This window comes from Melopsittacus undulatus, chromosome 6 (genome assembly GCF_012275295.1).
Source record: "Melopsittacus undulatus isolate bMelUnd1 chromosome 6, bMelUnd1.mat.Z, whole genome shotgun sequence".
Taxonomy (NCBI): domain Eukaryota; kingdom Metazoa; phylum Chordata; class Aves; order Psittaciformes; family Psittaculidae; genus Melopsittacus; species Melopsittacus undulatus.
Genome location: NC_047532.1, coordinates 50,444,050 through 50,470,878, shown reverse-complemented (window position 1 = coordinate 50,470,878; position 26,829 = coordinate 50,444,050). Strand labels below are relative to the sequence as shown.

Here is a 26,829-nt window from a genome sequence, read left to right as displayed (position 1 = left end):
ATAACTATTTATTAGTTTAAATGCATTCTCTAGTAGCCAAGAATATTTTTCTTTATTGCAGCTTAACACCATTTCCATTTTAACAACGATAGTGAATGTAATGAGCAGAGCCAGAATGTACAAAACAAACATCCACTAACTTGTAATCATCTAAATATGTAAAGATATACTTTGATGTTAATGCACCATTAAAAGGGAGCTGGGAAGTTCACAGGTCTGCTCCTGTGTCACTTGTCAAGCAGCAGAACAGCTCAAAGAGAAGCTTGCTGATTTACAGCATGAAACCCACCTCAGCAAATTTGCTATCTTGTAAAAATTTTTGTTATGTGACGTCTTCACATTTTTCAGGACATGGAGAATCAGAAACTGAATACGCAGAGCTTGTGTCTTTCTGTGCCCTCTCTTCATTATCCAGAGGCATCAGCTAGCTGGTCCCCATGAGCCTCACTGTGATTCTCTTTCAGTCCTTGGAGATGGAGGAATGGCTTCGTCACCCTGGCTGACAGAGTCCTTTCGCAGTGACAGTATTTTCCAACCTGAGAGATTATGTTTACAGAAACCTTTGAGTAGTTCAATGTTTTGGAAATAATAATCTTAAAAGGAAAATTAATTTGTCATTGTGGAGTTTACATTAACATCTCGCAAGCAGGGTCTAGAGGATACAAATCAATCAGAATCTTTAAACAGTTCCTGGCACTAGTTTGTACAGCATTTTAGTTTTTCTCCTGAACTCATGTTAATTTGGAAAAATGCAGCAATTTCACCTATATATCTATAACTGAGCCTGACTTATCTAATTTCACTGCAGAAATGTAGACCTTTTTTAAAGTATCAGGAAATGACCAGTACCTTTCAGAAAATCAAATAACTTTGATATTTGCAATAATTTTCAGGTTTTGAAGCAGAAAGTTGTAACATGATTAAAAGAAAGGTTTAATTTTTACCAGTAACAAGTAGGATGCAGGTATGCCATGTATACCTTTGGCATAGATGAGTGGACTGTTTTCCCATTTTTAGGCAAAAAAGAAACAGATCCCTACAGCATCACTGTATGGACATAACTTAGACAACACACATGGCACACACACACATACCCACCATTTTCACTGCAGGAATCTGATAAAAGCCAAATAACTTTTTTTCCCTTTTTTTTTTTTTTTTTTTGCTTTATAAATGGGCCAAACAGATATTTCTATACCACTATTTTAACTGCTGTCTTAAAAGGCTTCCTGTTTCTAGAGTTCCCTTTCACGTTTCACATTTCACATCAAGGCTTGTTCTACACACACACCAGCTGTAATACTTTTAACAATCCCTTTATAGTTATTGTACTGAAAATGCTCTTCTGTGAATGTAAGTGCTCTATCACAATATAATGTGAGTACAAACATTAGAAAATAAGTACATATTCCCACCACAACTGCATCCACATTGGAAATAATATGTGTCATCCTGGGTAAAAATCATGCTCTAAACAAATGGATTCATCAGGATAGAAACAATGCATAGATCAAGCCAACAAATAACCTCTATTAGTACGAAATTTCTGACTTTGAGACATCAACTCACAAGCTTTAAAGCCTGCTGGCATTGTTGGAAATGAATTGTGCACATCACTCACTCTGCTCTATCTAGTGCATTGCTGTCTTGGGGTCAACATAGAACCTCTCATTGATACCAGAGAGGGCTCTGATAAATTTTGGTGGCACACAAGCAATTGCCTTGGAGAAGAAAGGGACACAAAAATCTAGTGTGACAGAATCTGGCCCACAGATGGAGCTTCTTTCAAAAGACAATCAAGTTCAGCCTCTGGGGCCACTGACTCTCTCAAAACTAATTTCTATCCTCATACTTCTCCTTTCTGAGAATTTTGAGCAGCTTGTGTGTTTTTTTCTTTTTCTTATAATAAGAATGTTGTCTTTGCAAATATTTGTCTCTAGCAACTCTTTAGTCCATGGCTCCCCCAGATCCAAGTCAATTAGTTCCCACAGTGGCAGGAGAACTGAATCAGGAAAGCTGATTTCTTTTTTACTGTACAAAAATGTCAGGGTGAAAGTTGTCATCTTCTTGCAGGAACAACCACCAGCCCCTGGTTTTGATATTAAAACCATAATTTATTCTTGGGGTAATGAACAAATACCTGATTCAGGCACCACTAGGCAGGGACAGAGCCCCGGGCTTCACTGATATGGGCTACACTTGATACCAAATATCTTATGGATATCAGAAATTGTTTCCATTATTTATCATCTTCCAGTTTCTAAAACTAACTCTCCAGTATTCAATGTCCCATCTCAAAAATGAATGAAACAAACATAAGAAATCAAGGAAGTAACTATTTTTTCCTTCAGAGTTGTCAACCTCTAGTTCAATATATTTTCTCTTTTGGAATTTCTTGATGTTGTTTATGTCTACCTTTCTGGTAGTGAATGCAGAGAAAAAATAATTAGATTGCTAGAAGGATGAAGGTAGAAATGATTGCAAATGGGATCTCACCAAAGATTTGGCAAACAAACTGTTATTTATTGTATTTATTTTAACATTTTCCTGATGGTTAAGGAAAAATTTCCTTAGATGAAAACACATCTGCCTGGATTATTGAAATATACTAAAAGTGTAAGTGATGAAAAGAATGTAGGCTTGCTGGAATCTCTCTAGTTCACATGATAGCACTTCCTGGCAGAAGCAATGTGAGAATGCTTTTATAACTGGATCTTCAAAGAAGCTTCACCTCAGCCTCCATTTTTTTTTCAGTCCATGGTCATTTTCATGAAAAACTATGCCTCTGTGAATACAAACTCACAGATTTACCTGCAGAAATTTGGGTGCATGCTGCAATAAAGCTGATAGCCACTGCATTCTCGGGGGGGGAGGGGGGGGGGGGGGAACCCACCCTCCATGATGCTTGAACTGCTCTGCTGTCCCATTGCTGCGTGGGAGGACACCAAAGGCACAGGGGTCTGTATCTTTGCATGCCTGACTTTGCCTAGATGCCTAGTGATTTCCCACTTCAATATACTCAAACTCCTATCCTGAGGTACTGTGGATGCTTGAATGTGCTGAGCCTTTCTTCTTCCTCAGGAGGGGCCAGACCACCCGCTGGGATGGATACAGACTTCTAGGAGAGGAAGTGGGAATGTCGTTGCGCTGCTCACGGTCGTCCTTTCAGGGCACTGAACCGCTCACACAAACACTGCACTTAAAACCAGCCAGTGTATTAATGACAGCTTGACCTGGAAAAGTCCTGTCCCTGCACTTTTTCCACCCCTGCATGTAAACAAGATTTCTGTCAAATAATTAAAAAGCACAGGGCTCATAATCACTGCGACTTCATTCCCAACAGTCAGTGGGAAGGACAAATCGGCTAGTGGGAATTTTTTTTAAAGGGGTTCCAAAATAACTATAAAAATGACATGTTATCCTTGCCTGTTTGTTGTGTTTGAAACAAAGCATTTGAGAGGGCACACGTTTAGTACTAATTTACAACCGCGTCGTGGACGGTTATGAGACCATTTTAATTAATGTAATCGCCTTATTTTTAAACGTCTTCTTCAGCATCCCAAACAATTCTGCACTGGCCTGCCAAAACAGGCATGGATCCCCATCCTCCGCGACAGCCCTCTGCCTCCCACCGACACCCAGACCGAAACTGATAGAGGGTCACTGAGCCTCTTCAGCCGGGGAGGAAAGGCGGGCTGGCGTGAGGCGGAGGTCTGGAAGGGGATCCCAGCACCAGCCTCCGCCTGAGGTAACGCCGCTCCTGCCGCTCGCAGCCCCGGATACTCGGCCCCAGCCCCGAGTCGGGGATGGCGGGCGGTGCGAAGGGGGCTCCTCCTCCGCGGCCTCTCCCCGCCGTGACGGCCGGGCGCGCCCCCCGCTCCGCACCGCCCCTTCCCCGCCTCGGCCCGCCCCGGCTCCCCGGAGAGGCCGCTCCGCGCCCGGCTGCCGCCGCCGCCGCGCTCGCACACTTACTTGCAGCAGCCGGGTCTTCCGTGCCTCGTCGTTCTCTCCAGCCCGGGCCCCCAGCCGCGCCCGGCGCCTGCCGGCGGCTTTCTGCCTTGGAGGAGACGCTCCGAGCGGCGGCCCCCGAGGTGAGTGTCCCCCGAGTGACTGCGGGGGTGGGCGGCGAGGAGGGGGGGCCGGCAGCCACGGGCGGGGGCCCGGGGGCCGCCGCTTCCCCCACGGAAGCCCGGGCCTTGGCCGGTGGCGGGCGGGTCGGGGTCGGGCGACGCCCCCCTTCTGGGCCGGGGTCGGTGTGTGTGTCTGGGGGTCCCTTCTGTGGGGTCGTGTCCACCACCGCGTCCCCTGGTCGCCGCGCAGCCTTTTTATTCCCTTATTTCTCTGTATCCAGACACCCTCTCCTTACCCCCCTCCTCCGGGCGATGTTTTATTCATGACCCCGCCGGGCTTTGTACGGGGGGCGGGTGCGTTCTTCCGCAGTTCGCCAACTGCTGCCAGACCCCGGGGCTGGAGGGGGGACGGGGGGCTCGCAGCTCGAAGGCGAAATGGCTGCGGGATGGATAAGGTTTTCCCATCTGGGAAGGCAGCCTGAGGTTTGAACGGCATCTGTTTGTTTTGGGGGTGCTGGCGTGGCAGCGGATCAGACGTGGAGTGAGTCAGGGGGTCTCTTGCTGCATTTCCCTCCTCTCGCAGGAGGGATGTAGCTAGCTGCAGTTCTGCCGGCCTCATGGAGAAGGCACAAGTCACTGCGAGGCTTTCTGTAGCAGATTTTATGTGTATATGTGTCTTCGCTTTCAAGGGTTCAGCAGCAAGCGTATTGCAACACCAAATGCCTATAAGCCAGGCAGCACTTACACCATCACTGAGTTAACTGTAGATGTCAGACTGTGCTTGCACTGATGTGATGTCAGATTCGCAATAACATGCAGAAATGGTGAATTTGGTGCGGGCTGAGCGTGATACAGATGGCACAGACCAAGCTGAGGTGGACAGACTCAGTGAAGCCTCTTTCTTCTCTGTCGCAGGGCCTGCTGTGTGCATAGTACCCCGACACAGGCAGATTGTAGGGGCACTGGGATGATTGTTAGATTTGTGGATGACTATCTCTGGACTTGGAGGAGCGGATATTTGTGCCTGGAGCAGAAATACTCTAGCTTGCTTTCTCTTACAAATGTACTCAGATATGTGTTGGTTACAGTGTCATTTGCTGATTCCTGTCTTGTCTGTTACTTCTATGATGAGGCTGTCACCATGGGTATCAGTCAAGAGAATTCATTTTGTTGCATGCTGTAGAAAGCTGGCTGCGGTTTCATATTAACTCCCAATACTGCCTTTTGATTTCTCATGAGCTGATCATGGATTGGTGAACTAAAAGTGAGAGATGCCAAAAACATGTTCCTCCCCTTACTCAGTTTACCATTTGCCTGCCCTTCACATTCCTCATGGCCAGGTTGGTTGGATTTCAATTGGGAAAATTCTGGTCCTGAGTCTGTTCAAAGAAATACGTGTGTTTTGATTTTGCTTTTCTAACTTGCTATTTGGTGATAGCAGTAAGGCTGTATGTTTCTGAAGATCTACCATGTATGGGGCCTGGAGATATTCGCCCTTTGATATGAGTGGAGTGCACCAGTACTGCTTGGTGTTGTTTAACCTTTTATTATCTTAAGCGTTGTATGATGAGGCAGCTTGATTTGTTTAATACTTTGTGATGATGCAATACAATAATAATTATTAATCTTCTTATTGTATGAAGAATCTTTAAATACTACTCTGTCTTGGGAGGTACTTCATGTGTGTTTATTTCCAAGAAGTGGAGGCATGGATGAGCCCTGTTTGATATTAATTATGTTTGTTCATTTTGGGGTGGGAGGACAGCAGTAGGTTGGCTCTGGTACTTTAAGTTGTAATTTATGGGTGTGACGTCATGCGGTAGATAAGCTTTTATGGGATCTGCCATGTAAATTACAGCCTTAGTTTATGTACGTGCAATTACTTGTTTTGAAAATCCATGCTGTATAGTTTGCATAAGAGCCTGCGCTGGAGCTGTGAATAAGATCTAGCAGAATGTGCTTTAATTGCGCAATATTGTTCAGCAGTTGAAAACATTCTGCTTCACCTTGTGCTTGCAGCCTGTACCAGGTGTGAAGTTACTACATTGCATCTGCACGCTGCGATATTCCATTATATGTATGGTAGACAGCTGTGAAGGCAGTGGCCAGGTGCTTTTATTTTCTTCTTTCTCCAATATCTGTTTCATTTTCTTTTTGAAAAGAACCGGGATGCTGAAATGAGTGACTTCAACTAATCCCTGCTGGAGAGAGCAGCTTGGTTATTTAAGGCTGCTGTAGTTTGTTACACAATCAGATTAACAAAGGTTGAAATGATCATTCAACTTTGGGTGAACAAATGATATATATAACATCATAGATCAGGGCAACTGTTTGCATTGGAGAGATATGCTGCAGTTAGCATATTGCAAATATTGGACAAAAACCACAATGAGTGGATACAGCAATGTAATAAATTAGGTTTTGGTAAACTAACTGGGATTAAAATGTATTTACTATTGATTGTCCGTACTCCATGAGCTTCTGTGGTGTGTTAGGTGCTGCCTTGTGTGCGTGGGCAAACTTACTTTCAGCTTCATTTAGTTGACAAGCAAAGGCCTCAGCAAACGTCTTTGTGCACAACCCAATCATGCCTAGGGTGCTGTGCAGGCTCTGTGCTAATTGCAGTGCAGGTGTTGGCTCTAGGAGGATGACCAGTGCTCAACTGGAAGCTTTTAAATGAAAAAGAATTTAATTCCAGACGTGTTTGCTGAAGCTGGCAGCCCCTCAACCAGTTGACTATTTCTTCTTGTTGTGGAAGCAGCATTGCTGCAGGAGAGATTTTTTAAGGCTTGTCTCCCTGAATGTGCTCAGAGAGGAGGCGATGAGGTGCATTCTGCACGGCAAAGGTCAGTGCAGGAGTAGACAGTACAGGCAGTGCTGGTGTATCAGAAGTGGGACCCTGCCAGGAGAGTCAAGGGGCAATATAGAAAGGGGATGGTGGAAACCTGGGATGTTGGGGAAGTATCTGGAGCAATGGAGGAGAGGAAGGTGTTTATTGGCTTTACAGCAGGAACTTCTCTGCGTCTGCGCGTGCAGCTTGGACCCTTGTCTGCAGTTGCCATGCAGTTATCTCATGTGGGCTCTGGTTCTCTTAAGTGCACCATGCTCCAAAAATACTGTAGCATGGAATATGCCCACTGTTATTTTAGTATGTTATAGTGTTATGGGGGAAAGGAGGAATAATGACTCCTAGCAGCCAGTTTTCTAGAGGCCTTTGTATTGACGTGAAGCTTTAGCCCTACCAACCTTCCTCTTGTTCTGTTCAGGGAAAGGTAGGATACCTTTGAGGATGCTGCTTTTTCATCCTTCAGGAAGATGATGGAACATGACTGTTTTGGTCACATGTTTAAAATACACTGGAAAGGTTGGGGTTTTTAAAATTATTATTTCCTTGCTTTGTTTAATACTACACAAACTGGCATCTAATTGCAAAGGGATTTCATATGCACTTGCACATATTTATCACAATACTACTGGCTGATCTTTATGCTGTATAAAGTATTTGGGATTAAATGTACACAAGCACACTTAGGGTAAACTGGAATCTAAGGAGGTATTTTTGGGAATAAGTAATATTGTTAAGGCTGTATTATTGTAGGATGTTCAGAGGGAATGGTGTGGAATGTGATATGCAGTCGGTAATTTTAAGGCTATTTCTTTTACTGGTGCTAGTCTACTTCAGCTCTGATTTATTAACAGGTTGGTATCTTGTTGTCTTCAATTTTATGTACTAAATAAGAGCAGTTATTCTTGCTCAGACTAGAGTCTAGATCAGTATCCGTTCTGATGTGGCTACTTACAGATACATAGGGAAGCTGAAGCTACAGAGTTACTCTCCTGCTGGTAAACCTTTCCAGCAGTCCTTGCTCTTTGGTCTATCAGTTCTGTTGAGACAGTGTCATGGTTTAGCCCTGGCTGGCAGCAAAGCAGGCAGCCACTTGCTTGGTCCCCCATGGTGGGGTGGAGGAGAGAATCAGAAGAGTAAAAGTGAGAAAACTTGTGGGTTGAGGTAAAGTTTAATAAGTAAAGCAAAAGCCATACATACAAGAAAAACAAGGAATTCATTCACTGCTTCCTATCAGCAGGGAGGTGTTCAGCCATATAGTGGGTACTTGGGAAGACAAAACACCACCACTTTGAATGTCATCCCCCCCTTCTTCTTCCCCAGCTTTATATGCTGAGCATGGTATCATATGGTCTGGGGTATCCCTTTGGTCAGCTGTTCTGGCTGTGTCCTCTCCCAGCTCCCTGTGCACCCCCAGCCTACTTACTGGTGGGGTGGTGTGAAAGGTGGAAAAGATCTTGACTCTTAAGTACTGCTCAGCAATTCTAAAGCAACCCTGTGTTATCAACACTGTTTCTAGCACACATCCAAAACATGGCCCCATAGTAGCTGCTAGGAAGCAAATTAACTCAGCTCTGACTAAAACCAGCACAGTGTTGTGTATAATAGCTTCTGATGGATTGTCTTCTATGAAAAATGCCTAATTTGTTTTGAGAAACTTCATGGCATTAGTGTTCACAACATCCTGTGTTAGTGAACTTCTGGTATAATTGTGTTCCCAGAAAATTATTTTATTTTGTTTTATGGCTTGCCATTTGAACTGCCTACCCTGTGATTTTCTCTGAGTTCTGGAAGAGTATTTTCCTTTTTAGATTTTCACATAGAAGATTATGTATGGGGATGTTAATGGGTCTTAGAACATATATAAAGATAACTGCTATATGTTTGCAGTCAGCCCCTTTTACAGTCTCCTTTCATAGAAATGTACTGTTACTGCTGTTTCATTTAAGTGATTGCATGAAAAAAAATGTTCAAATACAACAAGTGATGCGATTTCTGCAGAGGTACATTGTGCATGCGGATTCCAGTAAGTCTTGATTCAGAACGGGTCAGACAAGAGTTGCTGTGTGCCATGGGGTGACTTCAGCAGTGTTGCTTGAAGTTCTTACCAAAGTAATCCTTCGCAAGGTATGTGGTGCAGCATTTTAGGGAATCTGAAAGGATGCAGGTAACAGAATTTAAATATTGTGTTAAAGAGCTTGAAGTTAAGGAATACAGACTCAAGTAAGTGCAGCATAATGCAGTAAAAACAATGAACTTGTCCCCCGAATTGTTCTTTAGGTTAGCTTTCAACACGCCATCCTGGACTGCTTCAGAAATAGGTGGGTGTTAAAAAGTTGTGTTTTAAATTCCATTTTTCTTTTGTGTGGTAGGGAAGCAGGATCTTTTGACTGTGAATTGACTTACAGTATTTGCCTTTGTACTGGTGTGTGGAGTCCGCCTGGGTTACAGGAACCATCTAGGTTACAGTTTGTTATACTAGGCTTTGGTGGTGGTGGTAATGGCATTTATGTTTGGGGCATTAAAAGAATCCCTCCAAAGCTTGGTAATTTATTTCTTATTATGGCAGCTTCTGGTAAAAATGGGGAAGATGTCCATGTTTTTAAAGCAAACAGAAAATCTACATCTTGTAATTTCTACTATTATTCCACTCTCAAGCCTGTAAAACCATGATTAAAGTGGCTGGAATTGCAGTTTACTGGTTTATGGGTGGGATAATAGTAGAGATTGACTAGACAAACATTTTCTGTTTGTTTTAAAAATAGGCACACTTACATAATGATGCTATATACAACAACAGTATATACATATGGATTAGATCTCCCACAGAGTATTAATCTAACAGCATGTATGCTGTCACTTGCTCCTAAGGAAGGTAATTCTGGAGTAAAGAGATACCAGTGCCATATGATTTAACTGGAGTATCGGTCCAGTCATGAATAGCTTTAAGGCAGGGCCTAGGATTGGAGGGTTGGAGAAATAGGGTTTTAAACCATTATGAGCTCTTAATTTGTTACCTGCAATCAGGGAAAGCCATTGATTTTTCTTACAGAGCTCTGCCTGTCTGAATTGTCTTCAGAGATTAATCTCTTAATGTGTGGCATATGCTTAGTAAAACTGAGGCCCCATTTTTGAGTGGAGTGCTATTGGTAATAGAAGAAATCCAGCCCCAAACCACTGAACGTGTCTGAAAGCATCAGAGTTACATCAGACTCTTTCCTCTTACTATTGAAGTGGCTTCAGTTTGATTTTCTTCTGTCTCTGTACCTCTAGCAGAAAATAATAGACTATCCATGAAGTGTGAAAAAGATAAGAAGCAAGCTCAAATGAAATAGGTATATTATAGGAAAAAAAAATCCAGGATCTATATATACAGGTAGGCATTTTCCCAAAAGTGTGTTAGTCATTGAGGCCATGACTATGTTGTTGCTAACCAAAATTCTAGCCCTGGATGTATCTATAAATACCATAGCCTCACCCCTTTGACTCTGTAAAATGATACGTAGCTGGAATAATTTCATACATCAGGACATAAAAGTACCTTGGTGAACTTGTGCTTTTATAATAAACAAGGAAAAGTTTACCCAAGTTGCCCAACAGAGGAGTTTATCCACACAAAGAGAGCTCTTTATTCAATGACTTGGAGGGACTTACCTTTTAGACTTTTCTCCTTAGGATTTTTATCTCATCTCATCCCAAGTTTTTATTAATAAAAGGAAAATAACTTTTATGTGATTATGCATGTTTGGCAGACAGACCTCTGCGTTTTAGAGTCGTGGCTAATTAGATTTGCGGAGCCTGCACAATTTAGGATATTGGACAGGGAGATTGTTTTAGCAGGAAGGCGCAGAGGAAGGAACAAATTGCTCTCCTCTTTCTTACTCTGGCAGTAGCATTTTCTGTGAACTTTGCAGGTTTCAGGACGATGTGCTGATGTTGGTGTGCCGTTCCTGGGGAAACGAGCTTGTTGAAGTTTGCCTTTCTGTTTGGAGAATTCCTTTTAAATTGCTATTCAGTGAAGTTATGAATATTGGATATTTGCACATCTCCACTGGAAAACAGTCTGAATGAAGAATTGGCTGGTAAAACAAAACAAATGCTGTCTTTTTAAGGGCTGTTAACAGGCTGTAAGCCCATTTCAGTTTCAACTTTTAGGGATGACTAAGATATTTCTCTGTTCTGACGATACACAGATTGAATCCTGCTGCTTAATTTTGTCTACAGGCCTGCTCATCTGGGCTGCATCGTAAAGGGAATGCAGCTGATGTGTAATAAATGTACTGACAGAATGTGCAGGAGTTTGGTCTTTTGTTGCAGATGGATTTATGTAGCACTCTGTCACCAGGAAGCCACCTTCAGCAGCAGAGTGTTCTCTGAAGTAGGCTTGTTTAAAGATGTGGTTTGGGCTGCTTATCGTGGTCAGCCATGTGATGCTGAAGGAGAGGATACTGTTCCTTTTCTTCCGGTGCAGTTGTGCTTATTATATACACACAGTAGCTGTGGTCTGGTGGATGCCTACAGGCTCAGCTTTCTCATCTGAGCTTTTATTTTCTCAGGAATCTGAAATAGTAAAACTGAAGATGCTGAATAAGTTGGACTGAATTCAGGGGAGCATATCTGTCAGCTCTCCCCTTTATCTACCATAGAAATGCATAGAGAAGAAACTCTAAGTACTTCAGGGACTTGTTTTATTAGCAGGTGAAAGCAAGCCAACCAGGGTTTTCTAGTACTGTCTCTGGTATTTTATTACTCAAAGACAAAAGTCAAAGACATAGTTGTTTTTTCTTACAATTTATATTTTTAAATTGCTAGCTAATTTTCAGGTGTAAGAGCCTATCATTTAAAAAGTGTCTGCCCAGTGCTACTGAAATGAAAATCAAAACCTTCCAGTGAGCAGCAATTTATGTTGGTTTTCTTATGTTTTTTTTTTTTAAAGAAAGAGGAAGCTGTATCCTGCTGTGGTCATGTCAGATAAGGTGTATCTTTGAGATTAAAAAGTCTTGATGCCTGTGGGAGGAGGGCAGCATTTATTTCTTTTGTCTAGAGCATTGCCACAGAGGATACTAATTAACCAGCATACAAATTCAGTTTGCCTTTGCTATCACAGTGAAAATGTTTTGTTTGGAAGAGCTGTGCGAATTACACCCGCAGGATGATAAATCAGCCTCTGGCTGCCCCAAATCTTCCTGTTTGAGTCTACAGAAATATGCCAGGAAATCTTTTGAAATGGCAACAGCCAGTCTGCATGTTCTGGAGCAGATTGTGTACCGGAGACCACGGCACAGCCCTGAGCAAAGACGTCAGCAGCGAGGAGTGTCTGTCATCCCCAACACAAACAGACAGACCCTATCAGCATGACAAACCAGGGAAGAGTGATGCAACACTAATGGGCAGATCATGATGGTTGTCAGCTCAGAATACAGGGTTTGTTGTTCTTCCCCAATGACAGGACCTGACTCTGAGAGGTGGATTTTCCTCTTACTAGCATTATGAATCTTTGATGTGTTGGCAAGAATGAGACTATTTCCTTATTTAAAAAAAAGGGAGAGTAAGAGGCTTCAGGCTTACTAACACCATTTAGGAGAATAATGAATGCTTAGCCTTGTGAAGCTATGTTTAGTTGTACGTTTATTTGGGGATTTTTATAAGCATAATGGAAAATTATGCTCTTGATTCTTCACTGAGTTGCCCTGGGATTCAAGGGACCTAATTTCCCCAAGACTATGAAAATCCCAGGCTTTGTGATTTATTTTTGTTTGCCTTTACACTTCTGTGCTAGCCTCTGAGCCTTTCTTTGTCCACAGCAATGCCTGGGTGCTGCAACAGAAATAGTTTAAAAGGCAGTGATTTGAAAGAAAAAAGCCTGGAGCTTCTTAGATGTCTGGAGACTGGATGAAGTAGGATTAATCTGGCACTAGGGCCGAAATTTGTGAGAGAAGCCTGGTCAAGTGACTAGCTGGAAGGAGGGGCGCGGTTCATGAAGTCAAAGTCACTTCTTCAGCCAAAGGGAGATCAGGGTGACAACTTTGTGACATTTTTTTTTGCCTGGCCTCTTCCACAGGGTAACTATCACATACTTCCTCTGCAATTGCTTGGCATTCTGCAAGCTTATGCCTTACAAAAAAGACTCAAAGTGAACAGCTTTTCAGAAGGTCATTAGAAATTTAATACTACAATTTAATGAGGTTTGTGAGTTACTTGTAACACAAATAACAGTGCTGATGACTGCTTTTCAGTTACTAATTTTTGTACATCACGTTGTTGGCCATTAAGATTGGTTGTCTATGCAAAGTGGTTCCATAAAATTCAAATTATTAGCTTCTATGTGGGTCAGAAAAGATAGCGTACTTGGTGTAACTCTTGTAGTTAGACTCCTTTGTTAAGTGAGTAATTTACACACAGTTTACTCTTAGCAGTGTCAAATACATAAATGAATTCTTGCTGAGCATTTCAGCTTTGAATGATGAATGCAGGATTTGGCTTAAAAGCTATTTCTGGGCCATGGGCACAGCCCAAAGCTGGGGGATGTACATGACTCTGCTGCTGGAATAGCGTCAGGGTGGAGAATGACTCGGTCGCCCCTGCAACTTCCTTGTTGCTTCAGAAAGGTAGTGATTTATTGCAGTTCTGTGTCAGCAGTAAATAGCCATCCACCCGGTGCTGATTCAGCCACTCCGAAAGTGGTAGTTAAGGATGTGTGCCTTGTCTTTGCCTGCTTGTCCCTCCCAGCTCTCTTCCCACCCTTCAGCTGCGGAGGGTGTAAACAAATGCGTAGCCTTTCCTCCCCCATGCTTTGACTGCCATCCAGTCGGCCTGTGTGAGGCTGCGAGCAGAGATCCTGTTCTTGCAGATAGACGCGCAGCGCATGCCAGCGTTGAGATTTGGAAAGCGTTCCTGTTGAGTCAGGGAAGATTGGCTATGCAAAGCCTGTGGGTTTTAGTCTTCTGAGGGCACTGAGGTTGAAGCAATAGAAAATATGGCAGAATCAGCACATAGTGCTGTTGCTGCTGGGTGAAAAATAGGTCCAAACCCTGTCCTGGCCTTGCTTTGTAGGCAGAACAGGTTGGGCAGCAGCATCGGTCCAGAGGAGACTACGGAGAAGACTGTGAAATTCATCAAGAACATTCCTTAAGCATCACAGGTCAAGGACTCTTGGTTTATGTTGGCTTGCAGTGCACAGTGAGGAGTTTCTTTGCTCCTGTTATGATTATTGAGAGTAAGACAAGTAGTTGTTCTACTGCTGGCTTTCTCCTGCTCCCTGCCCTCCAAAATGAACCCTGAGGTGCTAAAACCCACCAGTCTAAATGTCTGATATTGAAATAAAGCACTATATATCAGATACAGGAATGATACTACCAATGTCCAAAGATTGTGTTGGAGAATAGCATCCTAATAGCAGTATCTTCTCCCTTCTTTTCCATTCTGCTTTCCCAAGAGCTACTGCTATCCTGAGAAAGCACATGAAGAACCTGCTTGCTATTTCTTGTTATCACATCCTTTATCTTTTTAGGTAAACAGCAGGATAATTGTCTTGTTCCTGTATTTTTTTGCCTTAAGCCGAACACAGAAGCAGCACCTCTTTTCTGGGCAATTTTTGCATCAGCGTATGCTTTGAAAAGGCACATAAGAGGCTGCTGTTGGCTACAATGAGTGTTAGGTGCTTCCTGAGACAGTCTCAATCTCAAGCACCTCATAAGCAGGAGAGTTCTAATGCAGTGCTTGTGAGAGGCAGAGGTGGGATGAAAGGTGAATTAACCATGCCAAGGAAACTATCCCAAAAAAATCTGTGATGGGTGTCCCAAGCATGTGAGGTCAGCTCCACTTTTGATTTTGGTTGTGACTGAATATCCTCAAGAATGAAAGCTGTAAGTAAGAATGAAGGTAGCTCTGAAGTCTTCATGGTTTCACTCTGGTTGCTACTTGGTGAATTGCTCTGACCTGTTTGTGGACTGATTCTCTGAAGTTTGTGGCTTCTGTGCTTTTTCAGATATTCAATTTCCTGTTCCTTTCTTCCCTATCTATAATTTTCCATTCTTTCTCTTTACCTGCTGCCAGCTCTTGTGACACCTCATGAATGTGCCTGAATTGTGTTTTGTATTGAAATGGTTTTATTGCTTTGAAAATACTGAGTATGGGTTGGGTGTTAAAGGAAAAAAGTAGCATGTAACCTTTGTAGCTGGTATCCATAAGGTCTCTTGCAAGTGCAAACTGAGCTCTGAGCTGAGCTGAGGTGTGTCTGAGAATGCTGATCTAGTCTCAGTGCTGAGGGGAGTAAAATGGTGTTGGAGGAGATGCAGGGACCTTTCTGACTGAGCGACTGGTTCTGCATCTCTATTTGAATGCTGAAGAAGAGATGGAAAACAGAAGAGGGGAATTAACTTTCATCCTTGAAGAATTATGCCTTTTGGTGGTAAGGGTTATGAGTTGGCTTACCAGTTTCTAGTTCATCATTTGTACCAGGTCATTAGCCAGCATGTCTAGTAAGTTTGAGCATTTGGTTAGTCACCAGAGGTACTATAGGACAAAGTTTAAAGGTAATGGAAATTACTGTGGTCTAAGGTGCTGTGTTTGTTGTACTTACCTGGAAATTTAGGAGTATACCCTTGGTGCTGTGTACATCTGTCTTTAGTAATTCCCTTGGTTTTTATACTGTTCACTGCTTTCTCATAGATCTGTACCAGAAAGGCTGAGATGGAGTGCCCACAAGGAAGGTTTTAGGTAATATTGGGAAGCAATATAAAGGAGAACAAGCATGCACCAGATAATCGGCTTCAAAGCATTTGGTAAGGAGGAAAAAATGCATGTGTTTCCAGATATTGCTGGAATAGCAGGAAATGGTGTAGTGAATGGTATACCAGGGAGGGAGCTGGGAGACCACAGCTCTTTTTTGTGAGGGGCTATGGGGTGCTGTGACTGGAGTGGCCATTCAGATTCCGTGCAGCTGTGATGGTATGCAGTGTGATAGGACTCTGATTGTGTTCTGTGCCTTGTCAGAAAAATAAAAACAAGTTGCTTTTCTCAGCTTTGAAATTTATTTATTATTTTTAAATAGACTGAAATCTGGTTTATTTTTTTTTTAAATCCCTTGGTCAACTTGAACTTTAGGAGCTTAATTATGCTCTCATAACAGATTTGCTTTCCAGATATTAAAGTTCATAGTTATGAAGAGTATCCTATTCCTGTTGATGACAAGTACTAATGCTCCCAGTTCTGTCCTGTGGCTGGGGTGTCCTTGGTGCTATTTCCTGATGACTTTTGTAGCTGTTTTCTTCCTGCTTCTGTAGGGTGAAGACAGTGCTGATTGATTGTAGGTTTATATTGCTAATAACTATACACAAGCAATTCTGACTCATTGGTCATGGAATACAGAAGTACAATCAAGTATTGTGGCTACATTGATTTGTTTACATATAGGGAAATTATGTAAATGTCAGCACAGATTATGTTTAGCTCCTGTGTGTGTTTGCATTCTATACCCTGGGGTCAAAACTGGGTACTGCTGAAGTAATGGAGAATTTTGTTGTTGAGCTTAGCAAGTCTAGGATTTAGCTTCTAAATGTTTAGAGGTATGATGTTTTTTAATACTGTTGAATGCTGTAGAAGGATTCTTGTGACTTTAAAAGCCATAATCATAGATGTGTGAAAAGACAAAGCTGAAAACTTGTCTTTCTGGCTTCCTGATTGCCCTCTTTAGGAGGTTTACGCCTCCCTTGCACATCTGACTTTTGGCTGTCACCCAACTTCAACTCCCCATCACCCCAATCCTTTCCTACAATCCCAGGCTACCTTGTATAGCCTGGAGCCTGCAGACAAATTTGGTTTAGTTTGTTCTAAAGAATAATATCGAAAAAGAAGTTCAGAGTAATGCTGGCCATCATGATGCCCAGCAAAGGACATGTTGCATGGTCTCTCTCTTAGCACTGCTGCCTAGGTGGAGTTGGCCAATTCTTTTTATTTGGGGTAGGAGCAGAACCTGGGCATGTTTTTTTCTGGTTCATTGCCATCAAGAGCTGTTATCAATAAGCAGAGAAATGGTATGGAGAGCAGGAATAATATCTCTGTTCATAAATGTGTTAACCAAGGAGGTGGCAAGGTAGAGTGCTGGAGGTGAAATGTGAAGAGCTAAGCATCTGATGGCACAAGACTGGAAAAGTAGCAGGAGAAAATGAGGCAGACTAACAAAACCAAAAGGCGCACTTGCTGTTGAAAAGGAAATTGTGTAAGACCACGTGTGCTTTGCATTATTATCTCAAGGTGTGTGTTTCAGGGGGCAGAAATGATCAAATGTTTCCTTCTCCTGTTCTTACGGTGTGTATTATGAATAAAAACTTTGAATATATTCTCAGAACCAGAGCCATGTTCTGTAGGTTGTGATGCAGGATGCTGGGATTCATGTTGTTTTCTTTTTAGAGGTGGCAATGCAAGAAATGTAAGACAGACTAATAGACAAGTGCTCAAAAGGCAAAGCAACAAGAAAAAAATGTATTTGATTAGAATCCATTTCATCATGGTACTTTAACTATGGCTGATCCAGGAGTATGTCTTTTGGGGACAACCAAAGGCAAGGACAAAATTTTATGGATCAACTATCACTGTTGAACCTGGGATGGGACTTGAGGGAAGAAATCATAGGTTCATTGTGGCACTAACATACTGTTGGGAAAGAGGGGGCAGTGGCTGACTTTGCAAACACTGGCTGTGGGAATACCTCGACTTTCATTATTTCAGTAGCTTTTACAGGTTAATGGTTCTGCTAATGCATCTCCTTTGTAGGACTGATTAAGGATTGAGCCTTGCTTGAATTTCTGTTTTATGTCCACCACCCTTTCTATTTTGTGTTGCATAGCAGACCTGCAAAACTCAAACCAGCATGAATTTCTGTGGAGTTTCCTGTTGCCACTTGTGTTGGCACACAGTGTGTTTGACAGAAATACTGGCAGGACACCAAAGAACAGGAACTGTCTTGTAGGCCAGCAGATGTAATGGAGGTGAGGCACTGTACCTGCTCCAGCATATCCAACTTGTATCTAAGACTGTCCTGGGTTCAGCAGTAGCAGTCATTTTTTCTCCTTCTTGGTAGCTGGTGCAGTGCTGTGTTTTGACTTTTGGGCTGGGAACAGTTGCTGATAGCAAGCATGTTTTGAGTTACTGCTCAAATGTTTGGTTTGTCCAAGGCCTTTTCTGAGCTCATGCTCTGCCAAGGGGGAGGGGAGGCCGGGAGGAAGGAGAGGCAGGACACCTGACCCAGGCTAGCCAAAGAGGTATTCCATACCATAGCACATCATACCCAGGAGGTAACCGAGAGTTAACCGGAAGGGCTGGAGCTCTGGGGGGATGGAGGAGGTATCGGTCGGTGCTCGGTCGGGCAGGGTGGGATGAGTTATGGGTCGGTGGCTGGTGAGGTGTTGTATTCTCTTCACTTGTTATTGACTTTATAGTTATTTTTTTGTAGTAGTAGTAGCAGGAGTGATTTGTGTTATACCTTAGCTATTAAACTGTTCTTATCTCAATCTGTGGGGGCTACATTTTTGGATTCTCCTTCCTAACTCTCTGGGAGTTGGGGGAGCAAGGGGGTGAGTGAGTGAACAAACTGTGCGGATTTGGTTTAAACCACGACAAAGACCTAGCGCATTAGTGCTGGTTTTGGGTAAGGAAGTTTGTTTATGTAGTATATGCGAAGTCCTAGGCGACATAAAGTTGCATCATGGGTGTCTTAGGTGTCGGTTTAACATTTTAAAGTCTCTAAATATATAATGATAAAAGCTTAAACTTAGAAAAATCCCACCTTAAAGGTGGCTCCTTGGTTAACTTTACTTATAAGTCAAAATGATCCAATTATGGAGCTTCCTTTCACCAGCACTAACACCATTTCCCATTTCAGTTTACTTTTCTTAAAATTGCCTTCACCATGCTACTAGCTGTGTGATGCTGGCACAACGAAACTCCTGATGAGATCAGGTGTAATTCTGAGAAGCACACTTGTGAGTTTTGGCAAGGACCTTGGCTTCCCAAAGCTCACAAGGTAGAGATGAGCAGCCAAGGCTGAGTGGGGACAGGGAAATATACAGGAAAGCCTGATTGGCAGCCCACAGCCATGATGATTGACCAATGTTGACTTGATGCATTGCATTTAGTACAACTTCAGTTACACCTTGAATGAAAGAGGAAAAAGTTGTCCATATGCTTCAGCTGGGGTAGGAGAGAGTGCTACATGGTGATTTCACTGTTTATTTGATCTGTATTCCTGCACCCTTTCCCAGGTTTCCACTTTCAGTTTCTGTTGTGTGCAGGCTGAAGTGGACCCTTAATCCAACCCAAGGGAGTTGTTGAGAATAATTCTGCTTTGTCAGCTTATCTTTAGTCTGTTTGGGCTTGTGGGATCTGCATAGAATAGCTTGGGGGACCTGGAGGCTCCACAGAAGGCTTTCTGAAAAAGCGATTGCCTCTTTGTTTCTGTACTTTCCCTGTTGAGCTTATTGGATAACAACAATTCTGGAAAGCAGAGGAATATAATGAAAGCTTGATGTCAAAATTAGCAAAAGACCTACTTCTGCCACACATATACAAGCAGAGGGTGATAAAGGTGGAACTTTTGTGTGTGCTGTGCTACTTGCCGTTTGGTTTCCTCTATGTGAAAAAAATGCACACCACCTCTACACAGTACATGGGGACAAATGAGCAAGAGTTCAGCATGATAGCAGAATATTTCCCTTGCTCATAAAAAGGAGCACCTGTTCTGTTGGGTTGCAAGGGGGGGGGTTGCCTGTCTTTCATTTCTTTTACAATATTTTCTTGTCTTCCTCTCAGGTAAGTGCTAAAAGAAGTGCTGATACTTTTGCAGTCTCCAAGAAATGATGGACTATCATCTGTTAAAGGACAGTCTAATTGAAATAGCGAAGTTTGAGCATTATGTCAGTGCACTTGCTCCTTGCGTGTTGTTACTTGGTGATTGATGTATGAATGCTGTTTAACAGGAAAACTCATTTTCATGTTTATGTGTGTTGTGGTTTAAAACCCCACCTCAGTCTCCCAGAGTATCACACACCCCTTTTCCCCCCCCCACCTCCTCACTCCCAGAGGGTATAACACAAATCACTACTGCTACCACTAATAAATCAATGTTAGAGGTAATAAACAAGGAGAGAGAATACGATACCACCCGCCGAAACGAGCCCAACCCGGAAGCAAGCTAACCCCCCCCCCTTCCGGCCAACTTCCAGTTACCTCCCTGAGCATGACGTGCTGTGGTATGGAATACCTCTCCACCTAGCCCAGGCCAGGCACCCTATCTCTCCCTCCTCCCAGCCTCCCCTCCTCCCTGGCAGAGCATGAGCTTAGAAAAGGCCTTGGACAAAACCAAACATTTAAGCAGTAACTCAAAACGTACGCACCACCAGCAACTGCTCCCAGCCCGAGAGTCAAAACACAGCACCGCACCAGCTACCAAGAAGGAGAAAAAATGACTGCTACTGCTGAACCCATGACATTATGCTTAATGATTTGTTTTACTAAAACCCCCTTATTTTTAGTCTCTTTTAAGCCAATAGAAAAATGAACTTAAAGTTGGTTGCTTTTTTTAAGGTTGCACTTTTCTCCTCCAAAGTCTGCAAGTACATTTTTCACATTTCCTGCCTCCTCACCTTATCCATAGCCAATCAGAATACTTGTTTTAATCCAGATTTAATTTTTATAGTAATATAGCAATGTATTCTGTTCTCCATCAGATTCCTCCCGTAGCTGAAGACAGCATATAATTACAGAAATGGTTAGGCAGCAGCTCATTAAGCATAAAGGGTTTGTAATGTCCAGCCACCTGAAATGCCTCTGTTCTTTAAGATGAGTGTGAGTACTGCAGCCTGTCGCTGCATGCTATCCTTCAAAGCCCCGTCCTCAGTTTCAATTGCCAGTACACCTGACTGAGGTTTGCTTTCAGTTTATATGACAAATATAAATGTAGGATTTGTGGATTCAGTCATGCCTTTGTGCTGGGTATGCAGTTGAGCAAGTGTGAGTCTGGTGCATGATTACAGCCCTGCTGTTTCTTTTCCATGTTTCTGTCTTTCAAACAAGTTCACATCAGCTTTTTTTATAAGTGAGTGTTTTATAAGCCAAGTAGTATGTATTTTTATTCATTTGAAGTGAATGCAAGTGAAAATACAAAAGACAGATGGAAGCATATTAAGAAAATACCTGTAATAAAAGTTCTCCTTATGTGAATGCTGTTTTAAGTGAACGTGAAGCACTGATTATTTCTCTCCGTGTGTGTATACATGCATTTTTTCATTACAGAAACAACTACATATCCCTTGTAGTGATATTAAATGGTGTTCGGGTATCAAAGTCATCTGTGGATGGCCATCTGCTGTGCACCACTTAGATGCAGGTCTGTGGCCGCAGATGCATGTCTGCAGCTCCCACCCATTTCTGCCGCTCACTCATTACCACGGAACTGTGCAAAATCCTGGGGGTAAGATGAATTGCACAAAACATTGATTGCTGTGATACCCATTTCACTCTTAAGGCTACTTAGTCATGGTATCCGCTGATGCAAAAGAAATTATATACTCTGTACAGATGTGAGATCAGTAATAATATAAATGCACATGCTTCTGTAAAGTAACTCTAATCAAAAGCATGTGTCCATAGCATAAAGTATATGTGATAACTGAAGGTGTAACATTAGTAATAATGTTTATCGTAGCTTTTAAATAAGTAGCAGTGTATATGGAAGACGCAGCAAGTCAGATTGCAGCACAGGCCAGCAGCCCAGATAAGTACCCAGAGTCCCCTGATGTCCCTGAGATTAAGGCTGGTGACAGAGACAATACCTGTGATTCCAGGTTTGGTACCTTTTGCATTTTCTGACTTCATTAGTGATTTTTATGCAGACTGAATTGAATTACAGTGATTACTGTGATGTCTGCTCTGAAGGAAATGTGTATGAGTATGTAAAGACTTCTGGAGAAGCAGGCAGGTATAAAGCAGATAGACCATGACAGCACTAAGTGCTGGGCTTAGGTTTGGTTTCTACTGGCTCCTTTTGCTTTGCCTTGCCTTGTGCAAGATTCACTTACCCTTAAATTTTACTTTGCCCCTTTTATATGTGTTAATTGGCCTTTAGTTGAAAGATGTTGCTGCCTAACCGTTTAGAAGTGAAAGCCAATCTAAGCATTCAAGTGTTGTATGCATTCAAGCACTTTGTCTAGGGTGATGTTCAGAAACAGCTACAGCAGCAAATCTGCTTCAGCATATCCTGTTGTCTGGAACTTTGGAAACCCATCTTGACTGTGTTTTCAGTATCAGCAGTTGCTCTGCTCTTGGTGGCTTTTCTTTCTCCTCTGACAGCTTTGGGAGGGAACAGACTTCAGCAGAAAAAGGTAAATGGAGATTGAAATGAATATATAAGCAATACTAGATTTATTTAACGGACAAATAAAATTGTCACTTGATTTCTGTGGGAGGAGCATTTGCCAGAGACTTGCCAAATACTCCAAAAAAGGCGCTGGAGAATGTTAAGCACAAACCCCACAGCATTTCATGGGAATTTTTTCTGTTGTTTTCAGTAGTGACTCATCTCCAGAATGATCCATCCATTTCACTATGTATATGTGGGGAAAAAAAACTCTGACAAAGGTCTTGAAGCCACCTATGAAACGCAGTGTCGTGTTCAATTATTAGTTGAAGCATCCTGAGTATCTTAAGCCCTCAGGCAGTTTGAGAGTTATGCTGGCAAAAGATGTTTGTAATCAAATATTGCTCACTTTTTGTTAAACATACTGTATTTTTAAGAGTGTGGGATGAGAAAGAAATGGTAGGTATGGACAGAGGAAGAAGCAGTGAGAATGATTTTCTTTTTCTGGACAGACAAGATTGTTTATTTTTTTGAAACCTTAGGGATTGCTAGGATGTAACTTTTTCCTTTCTGTACATCACATCTTTGGCTAACTGACCTGAAAATTAAAGGTCAGCATTTCAGTGTGTTAAATGCTTTGCTTCCTGAGGCACCCATTCAGAAAGCCAAGGGCTCCTGTCTTGATCTTCCTCCTGTCCCTACTCATCCTTTTTCGAAGGCAGCAATGAATACAAAAACAGGAAAGGGGAATGATAAAGTGTGGGAATAAAGCAAGTGCTGAATTAGCAATGACAAAAGGAAATGGCTTTCTGACGTTTACTTCTGGTGAAAAATAAACTGGAGGTGAACTGAGTTAAAATACTTCTGAAAATGGTGTTCTCTCTCATGCTAATTTTTTCTGTGACCTCTTGCTACAATTTTTTAATGCAGTAAAGTAGAATCAGTGCCCACTGTACTGACTGGGTACTGGCAGTAGTGTTTTAGCTAATGTCTATATATGGACTGAGTTATCTATAGGGCTTGTTAGCGTATCACCTGCATGCAAAATAAAGTGATGATGGTAATGGAGGCTTCTTAGAAATCAGGTGAAGGACTTGGGCTCTTGTGTGTTGTGCTTCTTCATGTGGAAGCTGCTGCTTTTTTCCTTCAACCCTATTTGTCTCCTTTTATCATTCCCCAGATATTGTGCAAATTGGAGTGATTTTTTTTTTTCATGTGTTTCTTTCCCCCTATAATAGTCCCCCATGGAATTGCTAGAAAAATATAACTGTATTATGTGGCAAAATGTAAGGTGGGATGTGGAAGCCTATTACTGCTTTACTGCCTTTTCAGAGCTGCAGAACCTGTCCCAAGGGTCTGGGTGGGGACTGTCTTGCAGCATCAGATGTTGCATGTGCTGCTTTCCTGTAGGTTCTGGGTGGTCAACACAAATTCACTTTTGACTCTTCCACCTGGTGTGAATCAGTTGTGTCCTTTGGCTCTTTGTCTTCAAATGAGTCTACCCAAAAATCAAAAGCACCATGGTTTGGAGGGAGTAGGAGGACATCTTGTGAATGCTGGGGACAATGTCATTGTTGGTCAGAGATTTGAGGAAACTGAAAAAGGGCTGCCACATATTTTTTTCTGTTGTTTTCTGGATTCACATTTCAACTTGAAAAAAACCAACCCAAACCATCTCACCTGTGTCTGGGTGAGAAGAAACTGTTATTGCAATTCCTTATTAAGAGAAACGTCATCCAGGGGTCCTGCTTCTAGGCATGTGCACTGTGAGCATGGTAGTGTGAGCATTCGTGTGCTGATAACCAGGCAGTGAGGAGCTGAAGTATGGGATGTGGGCACTTTCAGAGCTCTGATGGAGTAAGGAGCAGTGAGATACCGAGTGTAATATGCAAGAAAGGATGGTATTTAGACAAAAGACTTGGAAGTAAACCACTCAGCGTATGTCCCTTCTGTCTTTTGGTGTTGATTTGCTTTCCTTTTTGTTTTCATTGTTTTCCCCACAAAAAGCATCCACTGGTTTTGAGCAGGCTTTTTTCCTCTCTGATGTCATTTTGTTGTTGTATTGAAGGACTTACGATGTTCCACCCCTGGCAGTGTTCAAGGCCAGGTTAGATGGGGTTCTGAGCAACTTGGTCTAGTGAAAGGTGTCCCTGCATATGGCAGGGGGTTTGAAAACGGATGATCTTTAAGGTCTTTTCCAGGTCAAACCATTTTATGATTCTGTGATTCTATAAGATGCTTTTTCCCCTGTTTTATCTTAGGAAAAATTAGTAAGTTGTCCAGCTAATGCTTTTTTGAAGTTCATGAAGCCTGTGAAACAGTGGTAGAGCAAAATCATCCACCAGTGAAAATACCTGATCTACAGAACAAGATGTTTCTGAGGAAAGTTGAGTAGCGCTTGATTCTGTTTTCTTTTGTTTTGCTTTGGCTTCTTGGCTTCCAAATCACTGATGAAAAATACCTGCCAACTGTAGTTATTTTACTGGAAGCTTAATTCAAGGTCTAATTTTTGCTGGAAGCCTGAAGGAGGGGAGGAGACCAAAGCTGGAGAGCATCATCTGATGTTGAACGATGGGAATGTCAGACATACTTAAGATAAACAAACTTGTTAATAAGATAAATACACAATGCTGCTTTTGGCCCAGCATGGTCGATGTACTCACCTGGAAGTACTCACAGCAAGATGGCCATTTTGCTGCTGATCCAAAAGCCTTTGCTTGTGAATTTGGTCATCTTTCACCAGAAACTGTTGACAAGCATGTAACTCTGAGCCTGTAAGCTGGTTGTGGTTGAAGTGTGTGTGTTTTAAGTGCTTTGGCTGAGAAGAAAATCAGTACTGATAAGGAGATGGAAAGTACTACGTTGCTTTAAATACTAACTTTTCTTAGTGGGATTCAGGTTTGTTGTTTCCCATTGTTAAATACTCACTGTCATGCCAGTATTTCCCCATCAGAGAACCTCCTGATGCAATTCTGACATTTCTAGATGGGTCTGCTTACAGCTTGATTGTCCAAGTTTTCTCTTTTGAAGAGGAGAAAGGAAAGAAAGGGGCAAAAAGGAAAATTTTTGGTGTAAATCACCCAAAGATTAGGCTGTGCAGGCAAGTATTTAATTTTTGCTTATTTCCGTGGCTGGAGCATCACAGATGTGCAGGCACAAAGAGGTAGCTTGTGAGATGGGTGAGTTACATTTGATGGCTTTGTGTCAAGTGAAAACCTCATGATTTATCTCCACACCCAAGAGGAATGATTTCAGAGGAGGCATCTCTTGCTCTTACAGTTTGAGTTTTCTTTATATATTCTAGTAATCCCTCCACAGTTCTCTTCCCTATGTTGAGACTGAGCTGCATTCATACTGTGGTACACTTCTGAAGTGTTTCTGAAATTGGACAGACTTAAATTGGTGGACTCGTGCTTTGTGTGAAGTGTTTACAGAGAAGAAGCGTTGTGGCAGGAGGAGTTAACTTTGTGTTTTAATAGTATAGGCAAAAATGCTTGGGAACAATGCAATGGGAAACTATTTTCATGTTGTTCTCAGGGGAAAAAACAGATATCCAGTGTGCACTGGTCAGCACAGTGATGGTGCTGGGCACAACTCAGTTTCATAGGTCACGGTGAGAAAGAAGGATGAACAGGTTACATGGGGAAACAGACGCTCTTCTCCCTTACCCATTTTCTCTTAAGGGGCAAAACCCCCTCAAACCCACAGTTTTTTCTCAGTTTACCTATTGAGAATAAACTTGAAAGGCATTAATAAACCACAGGGTTTATCTGATTTGTGTGGTTAGGCAAATCAGCAGAATCTGCTTGGGGAAGGAGCCATGGAGGATATCACTGTCTTTCTTTTAAATTTCAAGTAGAATCTTACGATTATAGGTTGCTGCAAGTCCCCTCCAGCATGTTGCATATAATTTACACACTGAAAGCTTGTCTAGACTCTTTACCAGTTGTATTTATTACATACAGTGTCAATCACAGCATGTCTCTCCTTGTCGGTTTGTGTATATAAGATTCATCCTGATCTTTCTGCATCTCCCTTTTCCCCATAAAACTCCCCCCAAAAGGTTTATCTCCTTTTCCCCATAAAACTGCTTGTCAGGAGCCTGGCAGTGTCCCATCCACCCATCTTTGTGAGCATGGTGCATTTTGCTGATGCTACAGACTTGCTGTATAGACCTCAACTGACTGGATCTGCTTTTATAAAACCATCTTTCAAGCTGAGGATGATTCATTTGTTGAGGGGCTGAAGGCTGACCTATTTTAATCTGGAATCTGCTGCAATTATGTTGTCTGTTTGCCTGTATGTAAAATGGGCATTGTGGTATCCTCCATCTTCTGCAAACCAGATTGAAACGAGCAGCATTTTATAAGGGCTGGACAATAATAGTCATAGTATTTACCATTAAAACTTTTTTGCAATTTCTGGTGGGTTCAACAGAAATCAAATTAGCTTGAATAAGAATTGGAAATTGTCTTCTGTTTGACTTTGTACTACTATTTGTTTAGCTTGTTGTAATACTTTAGTGATAGGCGTTTTGGAGGAGACTGCTCTTGCTCCATGTT

The 26,829-nt window shown here is 42.3% G+C and overlaps 1 protein-coding gene across 4 annotated transcripts in view; it reads left to right on the top strand.

The window, feature by feature from the left end:
• The first annotated feature begins 3,910 nt into the window (after nt 1–3,910).
• The window catches only part of C6H1orf21 (chromosome 6 C1orf21 homolog), a 122,430-nt gene continuing 99,511 nt past the window's right edge, over nt 3,911–26,829 (top strand). For 3 of the 4 annotated variants that reach the window (XM_034063709.1, XM_034063708.1, XM_034063707.1), the window contains exon 1: nt 3,911–4,091. The gene's annotated coding sequence lies outside the window, so the exon portion shown is untranslated. Of the gene's footprint in view, nt 4,092–15,598; nt 15,699–26,829 lie in introns of those variants that run through there. The other variant, XM_031046713.2, reaches the window with a different exon arrangement.